Source organism: Cajanus cajan, chromosome 3, assembly GCF_000230855.2.
Source record: "Cajanus cajan strain Asha chromosome 3, NIPB_CcT2T_4, whole genome shotgun sequence".
Taxonomy (NCBI): domain Eukaryota; kingdom Viridiplantae; phylum Streptophyta; class Magnoliopsida; order Fabales; family Fabaceae; genus Cajanus; species Cajanus cajan.
This window is the reverse complement of record NC_138519.1, coordinates 17,697,060-17,708,234: the sequence shown is the minus strand read 5'-3', so window position 1 is coordinate 17,708,234 and position 11,175 is coordinate 17,697,060.

Genomic DNA, 11,175 nt, shown 5'->3' with positions numbered 1-11,175 from the left:
ACATATAAATGCAGATCAGTTAAATAGACTTGCATCTAAAGATCTTGTTAGTGGTCTTCCAAAGATCAAGTTCTCTAAACAAGGACTTTGTGATGCATGTCAAAAGGGAAAGCAGACTAGAGCTTCTTTTAAATCAAAGAAAGTTATGTCAACCTCTAGACCGCTGGAACTTTTGCACATGGATCTCTTTGGACCATCAAGAACCAAAAGTCTAGGTGGAAACACTTATGCTTTAGTTCTCATTGATGACTACTCCAGATTCACATGGGTTGCATTTATATCCCATAAAGACAATGCTTTTAAAGCCTTTAGAATCATTTCAAAAAGAATTCAGAATGAAAAGGACTTGAAAATTAAATCTTTGCGAAGTGATCATGGTGGTGAATTTCAAAATGAATCTTTTCAAACTTTTTGTGAAGAAAATGGTATTAATCACAATTTTTCTGTCCCTAGAACTCCTCAACAAAATGGAGTTGTAGAGAGGAAAAATAGATCTCTAATAGAGCTAGCAAGAGCCATGTTAAATGAAAATGGTTTACCAAAATACTTTTGGGCTGATGCAGTAAGCACTGCATGCTATGTTCTAAATAGAATCTTGATTAGACCTATTTTAAAGAAAACACCATATGAGCTTTACAAAGGAAGAAAGCCTGACATTTCACATTTTAAAGTGTTTGGCTGTAAGTGTTTTGTTCTGAATAATGGAAAAGACACTCTTGGAAAATTTGATGCTAAGGCTGATGAAGGAGTTTTTATTGGATATTCTGCAATTAGCAAAGCATATAGAGTCTTTAACAAAAGTACCTTATCTGTTGAAGAATCTATACATGTTACCTTTGATGAAACTAACATCCTTGAAAAAGGAAAATCTCTTAATGATGAAGATGAGATAGGTGACAGTATTACACAAGAAGAAGAAAAACTGGAACTACAGCAGAAAACACCATCTGAAGACACATCACTACCCAAAGAATGGAGGAAACCCAAAGATCTATCTCTGGATAACATTCTTGGAGATATAAATAAGGGAGTTTCTACTAGACACTCTTTTAATCTTCTAAGTGATGATATGGCATTTGTTTCTCAAATTGAACCATTATGTGTGGAACATGCATTAAAAGAATTCTGCTGATTCAGATTTATGTTGATGATATAATATTTGGATCTACTAACCAATCTCTTTGTGGAGAATTTGTTTCCAATATGCAGAAGGAGTTTGATATGTCTATGATGGGAGAATTAAGCTTCTTCCTAGGACTACAAGTCAAACAAATGGAAAATGGAATTTTTCTACATCAAACTAAATATAGCAAAGAACTGTTAAAGAAATTTGATATGGAGAATTGTAAGATATCAAATACTCCTATGTCTACTAATTGTTATCTAGATAGTGATATTGCAGGAAAAGATGTTGAAGAATCAATGTATAGAGGGATCATTGGATCTCTTCTGTATCTAACAGCTAGCAGACCTGACATCATGTACAGTGTATGTGTATGTGCTAGATTCCAATCAAAACCAAAGGAATCACATCTGAAGGCTGTAAAGAAAATACTGAAGTATTTGAAAGGCACAATCAATGTTGGATTGTGGTATCCTAAAGGTACTTCTCCATCTTTAACTGGTTACTCTGACTCCGATTTTGCTGGTTGTAAATTGGATAGGAAAAGTACAAGTGGAACGTGCCACACGTTTGGAGAATGTCTCATATCGTGGCAGAGCAAGAAACAAGCTTGTGTAGCACTCTCAACTGCTGAAGCTGAGTATATAGCTGCTGGAAGCTGCTGTGCTCAGTCAATTTGGTTTAAACATCAACTTCAAGACTTTGGTTTGAAGATTGATCACATACCACTGAAGTGTGACAACACAAGTGCAATTAACATTTCAAGGAATCCTATTCTACACTCAAGAACTAAGCACATTGAAGTTAGACATCACTTTATCAGAGATCATGTAGAGAAAGGAGACTGTGACATCAAATTCATAATGTCAGAAGATCAACTTGCTGACATCTTTACAAAGCCTCTACCAAAGGAAAGATTTTTCAAGCTAAGAACCAATCTTGGTATCATTAGTGAGTCCAATCTATCCTAAATCTCATAATTAAAGTATGATTGTGTGAATATGCATGAAATTGCTAAGCACTTATAGGTTTAAACTTGATGTATGTGCACTCATAATAGGAAATCACACAAAACACAGTATGCCCTGTATCTGCACACATTTCACTGTGATAATCGATTACCTATCGGGTTAATCGATTACCACTCACTCACTTGCATAATTACCCTGTTTCAGTTGCGAGATAATCGATTACCAACTGGGTTAATCGATTACCTGACGCGAACCCCTGTTTTTTTTGTACTCAAAAACCCTCTTTAAATCTGTTTCGAATTCAAATTAATTCAAAACTCTCTCCATTTTTACTTCAAACTAAAACGAACGAAACCCCTGGTTCCCTTTTCTATCTCAAAATCTATTTCAAAACCTAACCCTAAGCCCCATTCATGGAAAGTCTTGGCAAAGGAAAGCGTGTAAAGCACATAGCCAACAGAGATTACCCTCGTCCTACTACTCAAGGTCAAGGTACATCTAAAAAGAAGAAACAAGAGTCCTCTCGTCCAGAACCTGAAGAAGAATATTCTCATTCGTGGTTCACAAGGAAGTCTCAAGAGGAAACTTTCAATGAGTCTTTTGCTTGCAAAGACATTGTGGCTCCAAAGGTACTCTACTCGTCTTGGCTTATAGAGCAAGGTTTTACATTTCCTACTCTGTTATCTTGTCAAGGAGTTAGCAAATTTGTTGGGTTAAGTGGACTGTACTACCCTGATCTTGTTAGGGTCTTTTACTCAAATTTGGGAAGAGATGAAAATGGTGCTTTGGTTTCAGAAGTTAAAGGAATAAAAGTTACTCTATCTGCTGATGTATTTTTGAAGATTGGTGGATTAACCAGAAATGGTATTAAACCTACCTTCAATGAATTAAAGATGAAAAATTTCTCAATAGATAAAGATACGTTTTTTATGAGTATGCTGAGGGATGTTTCAGCCTGGGAGGCTAATAAAGAATACAAAAGAAAAGAAAAGAGGAAAATTACATATAATGCTGGAGGTCTACGAATGGAAGATAGACTCCTACATTATGTAATTGTCTGGATTCTGGCAGCAAGGGGGAGCAATCACGCACAAATCAGTGAAGAAGATATGGCACTGCTCGCAGCTTTTAAGAACAACATTCAAGTTGATTGGGTATATGTGGTAGAAGACATAATGCTAAAGACAAGGAGGTTAATGGACTGCAAGTGTCCATATGCTGTGTTCATAAGCAAGGTATTGGTGTTCTATAAAGTTCCCTTAACTGGTGAAGCAAGAGAGGTCACCAGAGATGTTCATGATATCAAGGATAGAGCTCTGAAAATGATGAAGCTAGTAAAAACAGATGCTGGTTGGATAGCAAAGGAAGATGTTCCTACTGCTGAGACTACAGAGCCGTCTCAACCTGAAGTTCAAACTGAAGAAGAGGAAGGTGCTGAAGAGCCCAAGCCTCTTTCTACTTTTGAGCTATCTGTTCTGGCAAAGCTAGATGACATCAGAGAAACTCAGAGAAGAGATTATCAAGAGCTGAAGGCTTGTTTTGAATCTATATCTGAACGACTGGATGCGATGAACATACCCTACCCTGAAGAACTTTAGTTATGCATTACATTTTAGGCACTGCATTTTAATTTGTTCTGCATAAATACTTTGATTTATATTTCAGACTTAAAGTTTGTAATAGTTGTAGTATTTGTATGCTTCTGAACATTTTTAATGCTTATATGATGAAAGTCTTATTAAGTGCTTGTTGTTTTTGTTGCATAAGTATCATGTTATTTCTCTGTTTACTCTGTTTTTTTTGGTTTGGTTAAGCCAAACAGGGGGAGAAATTCATGAGAAACTGATTAAATGTTTATATGGTTGTTTATGTATTGTATAAGAAAGAAATGGAAATAGAACTGCATAATGCTTTGTATGGAAGTTTTTGTTCTAGACATATGCAGGTTCAAATTCAAGTTCAAATTTCAAACAAACAAGTGAAACAAAACAACATGATGATTGTGAAAGTCAACATGAAGAGTTTGGCTCATCAAAACCAAAAAGGGGGAGATTGTTGAAGATTGAAGAATCTACATCTGGAAGATGTTCCCTAGAAGTTTTAGTTTTGATGTTTTGCTCATGTTGCTTTTTATTTTAAGCCTATGTCAAAAGGATAATGTATTGATTGTTTAAAAGATTAGGCTTGTATGTGTTTGTTTGTTATGTGTTAAAAATTAGTAATTAACATGAAGGTGAAAATATCATAATACTCATTTTTCTTATTTCATTCATTGTTGAGAACATGAAGTATTAATTTACTGAGTGTTTGAGACTTTAAATGAAAACTTGAAAACATCAGAAATTTTCTGAGTTAAGGAATAGATTACCTGAACTGGTAATAGATTACCTGACTCATGTTGAAAAACTGATTGATACTGGAATAATCGATTACCATGTGTGGTAATAGATTACCAAACTGATTCTGATGATTTCAAGAGGAAAAAGGATCGTGTTAATCGATTACCTCTTTAAAGTAATCGATTACCTCTGTTCCAAATGTGAGTTTTGTGTTATTTTGGCATCGTGTTAATCGATTACCATGTTAGGTAATAGATTAAAACAGGAGCTGAAACAATTAGTTCAGTTATTCTAACTCGTGGTAATAGATTACCATCACAGGTAATAGATTATCTCTGTTATGAATATAACTGAAATAACTGTTTCCTTGCACATGAAAATTATCTTTAAATAAGATTAAAACTGAAGCTTTTAAAAGAGAATTTTCACACACGAAAAAAAAGAAATACTTACACGAACAAGAGAGACTTTTTTTAGAATACACATTACTGCAAAAGAGAAAAAGATTTTCTGAAAAAGAAAGAAAGAACATATCTGCTGAAAATCAACTTTTGGAAAAAGAAGTGTGCAAGATCAATTCAAGAAGATGAAGTTCATATAGAAAATTCATTCTAAACTGGTTTACATTGTTGAAGATCATATCTACACGAACAGGTGTACTCGTTTCTGATCTTTTGTTATTGTTTGAGTGGTTTTAACTCTTGAGATTAGAGAATCTCTGGAAGAGTTGTGTAAAGAGAAATCTTGAGATAGGTTTTTCTCAAGTAGGATATTGTGGGATCAATATTCTTGGGTTATATGTTTCTTGTGGAGTCAAGAAATGGTTTGTTAATCTTGTAGGTGTCAAGATTTGCTTGTTAAATTCATTGATTGGATATTGCTTGTGCAGGGTGCATGTAAAGAATATCAATAGTGGATTTGACTGGATTTAGAGGTGTATCTAAATCTGAAACTGGATGTAGGCCTTTGGATGGCTGAACCAGTATATATCTTGGTGCATGATTTTCTTAACTCTTACACTCTTTACATTCTGTATAAGTTTCATGATTAATGTTGTATGAAGAAAAATATTATCTGCAGAAACTGAACTTTAAAGATTCTTGGTAATTGATAAATTCAATCTTTACATATCTTGTTATTCAAATCTTGTTGGATAAGCTGTGCATTTATAACTCTGAATTACCTTTTTTGTTTAAAGGTTTGTTTTAAATCAAGATTTGTTTGGTAAAGATTTAGAAAGCAAAGAAGGAAAGGAAAAATAACATAGAATCTATTCAACCCCCCCTTCTAGATTCTAACCGTAGGGACCAACAATCACTTCTTGCTCGGTATAAAATTTTCACCCCCCCTTGGCCCTATTTATAGGCAAACTGGTCTACCCGGAACGGCCCGTATTGAATTCGGAACGGCCCGTTCCGGATCCTTCGAATTTGTGCAAATTTCTCAACTGGAACGGCCCGTTCCAAAATCGGAACGGCTCGTTCCCAAAAAGCAGAACGGCCCGTTCTAAAACCAGAACGGCCCGTTCTCAATCTCAGCAGAACGGCTCGTTCTCCCTCTGGAACGGCCCGTTCTCCATACCAGAACGGACCGTTCCAGGCCCGTTCTGGGACTACAAAAACCTCACATTTTCAACATTTGGAACGGCCCGTTTCACTTTTGGAACGGCCCGTTCCGGAACCCAAAATACCCCTATAACTTTATTAAAATTACGAAAATGCCATTAAAATAATAATAATAAAAATTTGGGTGTTACAATTCTCCCCTCCTTTTAGAAATTTCGTCCCCGAAATTTACCTGAAAACAGAAATGGATGAGCTTCTCGCATCTTGCTTTCTAATTCCCATGTAGCACTTTCTTCAATATTTCCTCCCCAAACGACCTTAACCAAAGGGATTTCCTTTCCTCTTAGTTGTTTCACTCTCGTGTCATCAATCCTTAGAGGAACCGTTTCATAAGTAAGATTATCCTTCAACTGAATGTTGTCAGACTCAATGATATGGGAAGGATCATGAACATACTTTCTGAGTTGGGAAACATGAAAGACACTATGGAGATTTGAAAGAGATGGAGGCAAAGCAATTTGATACGCTACTTCACCGATCCTTTTAAGAATTTGATAAGGACCAATGAAACGTGGAGTAAGCTTACGGGATTTCAGTGCTCTGCCTACTCCTGTCCAAGGAGTGACTTTAAGGAATACATGATCACCTTCTTTAAACTTAAGGTCTTTTCTCCTCTTGTCATTATAACTATTTTGCCTACTCTGAGTTGCTCTCATCTTCTCTTGGATCATCTTAACCTGTTCAGTAGTTTGTTGAACTATCTCAGGTCCTAACATGACATTCTCTCCAGGTTCTACCCAACATAAAGGTGTTCTACATCTCCTACCATACAGAGCCTCATATGGTGCCATCCCAATACTAGAATGGTAGCTATTATTGTAGGTAAATTCTATCAAAGGTAGGAAACTATCCCAACTACCCCCACGTTCTAAGATGCAAGCCCTCAACAAGGCTTCCAAAGATTGTATGGTTCTCTCAGTTTGGCCATCTGTTTGGGGATGGTAAGCTGAACTCAATCTAAGCTTAGTGCCTAAAGCCTTATGCAAACTCTCCCAAAATCTAGAGGTGAACCTAGGATCTCTATCAGACACAATACTAGTAGGAACTCCATGCAACCTCACGATCTCACTGATGTACAACTTGGTTAACCTCTCCAAAGAGTACCTAATATTAATGGGAATAAAATGGGCAGACTTAGTCAATCTATCCACAATGACCCATATAGCATCCAAGTTCTTCACAGTCTTAGGTAACCCAACTACAAAATCCATAGAGATGCTATCCCACTTCCACACAGGCACATCTAAAGGTTGCATCAAACCTGAAGGTTTTTGGTGTTCTACCTTAGCTTTCTGACATACTAAGCAAGCATACACAAATTCCTCCACTTCCCTCTTCATCTTAGGCCACCAAAACATCTTCTTAAGGTCTTGGTACATCTTAGTGGCTCCTGGATGGATACTAAGGATACTCTTATGACCTTCTTCCAGGATTGCTCTCTTAAGTTCTGGCACACTAGGAATGCACAACCTATCCTTAAATCTTAAAACTCCATCCACTCCAATTCTAAACTCACTTTTCACACCTTGATTCAACTTCTCTACCCGACTCAATAAGAAAGGATCCATCTTCTGACCTTCTCTAATCTCATCTATCAAGCTATTAGTCACTCTTAAAGCTCCCAACTTAATACTTTTAGAGGTCAACTCACACCCTAAGCTCATATCCCTAAACTCCTCAATCATTTGCATTTCCCTAATCATCAAGGAAGACATTCTCAAAGATTTTCTACTCAAAGCATCAGCTACAACATTAGCCTTGCCAGGGTGATAATTTAATTGAAAGTCATAATCCTTAAGAAACTCTAACCATCTCCTCTGCCTCATATTCAATTCCTTTTGGTCAAACAAGTACTTAAGGCTTTTATGGTCACTAAAAACCTCAAATCTAGACCCAAACAAGTAATGTCTCCACAACTTGAGCACAAAAACTATTGCAGCTAACTCAAGGTCATGGGTAGGATAGTTTTGCTCATGAATTTTAAGTTATCTTGAAGCATAGGCTACTACCTTACCCTCTTGCATAAGCACTCCTCCTAAACCCAATTTAGAAGCATCACAAAATACCTCAAAAGTCTTACTAGGATCAGGTAACACTAACACAGGAGCACTAGTTAATCTTCTCTTAAGCTCTTGAAAACTCTCCTGACACCTAGAATCCCACACAAAAGGTTGGTTTTTCTTCGTCAGCTTAGTCAAAGGAAGAGCTAGCCTAGAAAAATTCTCTATGAACCTTCTGTAATAACCAGCTAGTCCTAGGAAACTCCTAATCTCAAATACTGATTTAGGTGTTCTCCACTCTAACACAGCTTCTACCTTAGCAGGATCTACAACTATTCCACCCTTGGATATCACATGTCCTAGAAAGTTCACACTATCCAACCAAAATTCACATTTTGACAATTTAGCATACAACTGTTTCTCCTTAAGGGTTTGAAGAACGATCCTAAGGTGCTCAACATGCTCTTCCCTAGTCTTGGAATACACTAGGATATCATCTATGAAGACCACTACAAATCTATCCAAGTAAGGGTGAAAGATCCTATTCATGTAGTCCATAAAAACACCAGGTGCATTAGTCACACCAAACGGCATAACTAAATACTCATAGTGCCCATAGCGAGTCCTAAAGGCAGTCTTAGGAACATCCTCAGCTCTCACTCTAATCTGATGGTATCCTGACCTTAAATCTATCTTACTGAACACACAAGCTCCAACTAGTTGATCCATAAGGTCATCTATCCTAGGCAAAGGATACTTATTCTTAATGGTCACTTTATTCAATTGCCTATAGTCTACGCACAACCTCATGCTCCCATCTTTCTTCTTAACCAATAAAACAGGCGCTCCCCAAGGCGAAACACTAGGCCTAATGAATTGTTTTCCTTGTAATTCCTCTATTTGTTTCTTAAGCTCAACTAACTCTGTAGGGGACATCCTATAGGGTGCTATAGATATAGGTGGGGTACCTGGTACTAAGTCTATGCTAAACTCAATCTCTCTCTCAGGTGGTAAACTAGACACATCCTTAGGAAATACTTCTGGAAATTCTCTTACTAAGGGAATCTCATCTAGCTTACTATCAGTCTCAAGTGTTAAAGAAGCTAAGATCATGTACACTCTTTCATTGTCTTTTAAACAAGTTTTAATGTCAGCAGCACTAAGAAATTCCGTACTCTTACATTCACCAAAGGAAATAGATTTCTCAAAGCAGTTTAAAAGAACATGGTGAGAAGATAACCAATCCATACCAAGAATTACATCTAATTGACTAAGAGGCAAACAAATTAAGTCAACTAGAAACTGCTTATCAGAAACTGTCAAAGAACATTTCAAACACACTAGGGATGTAGTCACAGGACCATTAGTAGGGGTTTCAACAACTAGATCAAAATCTAACAAAGACACAGGCAAATTCAATTTTTGGACACAAGAGACAGAAATAAAGGAATGAGTTGCACCAGAATCAAATAGTACAACAAAAGGAGTCTCAGCTATGAAACAAGTACCTTGTATCAAATTTTCTGACCGAGAAGCTTTAGTACCACTAAGAGCAAATACTCTCCCCACAGTCTTTGGACGCTCAGTTTGCGAACCCGATCCAATAACACGTGTTCTTCGTGGTTCAGGACATTGGGTGCTGATGTGACCCTTGCCACTGCAATTGAAGCAGGTAATCTCCTTGTCAAGACACTCAGACTGATTATGACCAACACGTCCACACTTCCCACATCTTCCTGAAGGAGTGGACACAGACCCTCCAACACTTCCAGTAGCACTAACAGTGGATCCTCTAGTAAACAACTTACTTTTATTAGCAGCAGCTTTACTCCCTTGAAATCTATTAGAAGCGGAGTAAGGCTTGTAGACCCCTAAAATTGTCCGGGTCGGAAATAAAGCTTGAAGACTCTCGAAGACTGAAGGAAGATCAGCCAGAAGGACTCCCGGAAGGCCCTAGGAGGGTTCTCTGTAGGTCTAGAGGTCTTAGAAAAGCTCAAAATAAGGAAGTGGAGGGAATGAAGCCCAATACGGCCGTACTGAACTTAATACGGCCGTATTGAAGCTTCAATACGGCCGCAGTGAACTCAATACGGCGTATTGAAGTTTCTGAAACTTCAATACGGCCGTACTGAAACCAATACGGGCGTATTGAAATTTCTGAATTTCAATACGGCCGTATTGAACTCAATACGACCGTATTGAAGTTCAAAAATTTCAATACGGCCGTATTGCTCCTGTAGGCCGTATTGCGCCTATTCCCTATAAATATGACGTCAATTGGACGTCATTCCACACTTTTTTACACTCAGTTTTGACTCCCTCCTTGAGTATTCTGGGGTTTTTGAGCAGTGTTCTGCCCTAGAAATCTCTCTAGGAGTCGATCCGACGAAGTTCTGGAATTCCGAGCACTTAGCTTGGAGATTCGAACCTAGTCGAAGGGAAATCCTCCGGATTTCCATAGTCAAAAGTTTTTAGGAAGGAGCGAGCGAGCTTGTAGAGCGAGGGAACGCCAAAAAGCTTCCCAGTTTTACTCAATATATAAAAGCACGCTTCAAGAGGTTTCTTCTTAAATCCTTCCTTTTACTGCTTTCTGTGTGCATATTTAAACTGTCATCATGTAGATAGTTAATTTATAATTGCTTAGAATAAATAGGGGTAATTTAGTAATTTTACGCTGTTATTTTAGAAAATAATCTGTCATAGGGAACCCGAAAGGGGCGCTGTGGGGTGCTAACACCTTCCCCACGCGTAACCGACTCCCTTGCCCAACTCTGGTTGTAATGGCCAAAGTTGATTTATAAAAATCAATTGCCTTATCCCTTTTTCCAATGTTTTGAGTAAAACATTGGTGGCGACTCCACGAACCCTCCTTTTACGAAAACCACTAATCCATGGAGGGTCCCGCTTGGGATTAATATGGATTAGTGAGACTTTTAATAAATAAATTGGATAAGATCGACAAGGTCTCAGTTTGAGAACAAGTCGTTCTAATAATCCAATACATTTTCAAAACTAAAATAATAAGCGAGCTCGACCGTCTTCGCGACCGCCGAGGCCCGTTCGGGCCGGTGGCGACAGATGGCGACTCTGCTGGGGAAGCTTCGAGAGTCAGTCCCA